The sequence below is a fragment of the Lolium rigidum genome, chromosome 3 (assembly GCF_022539505.1).
Source record: "Lolium rigidum isolate FL_2022 chromosome 3, APGP_CSIRO_Lrig_0.1, whole genome shotgun sequence".
Classification (NCBI taxonomy): domain Eukaryota; kingdom Viridiplantae; phylum Streptophyta; class Magnoliopsida; order Poales; family Poaceae; genus Lolium; species Lolium rigidum.
In genome coordinates, this window is record NC_061510.1 from 33,826,619 (window position 1) to 33,827,055 (window position 437).

A 437-nucleotide genomic window follows, 5' to 3' on the forward strand; every position below is an offset into this window, starting at 1 on the left:
GCAAGTTCATCGCTTGCTCATGTCATTTGAGTATTTTTACCAAATTACTTGCAAAGTACTATGTTTATCACTATTGCATAAAAAGCAAAACCACTATTTTCATAACTATGAATATGACTAAGTGGTGGGCAATGGAACCATGGATTGTGTTGATATGGTGGAGGTTCCATTGCAAGGGTTTATATCCATCTAGGATTAAACAACAAATGTCGTCCAGTGATTCTTGTGCTAGTAAAACCCGTGTTCACCATAAGATGCGGAGTGGGACGGAGTAGTCAAAAGTGTTTCCACCTCTCGTTCATCAACGGATGCGCATTACTCGTATGCACTTGATCTCGAGAGAGCAAGATGCGGGGTGGGAAACCCGTAGAAGTTCCCACGGTAATGTGGTCTATGATGGGTTGCAAGCTGCCGGCGTAGGAATGTATGGTAGAGCC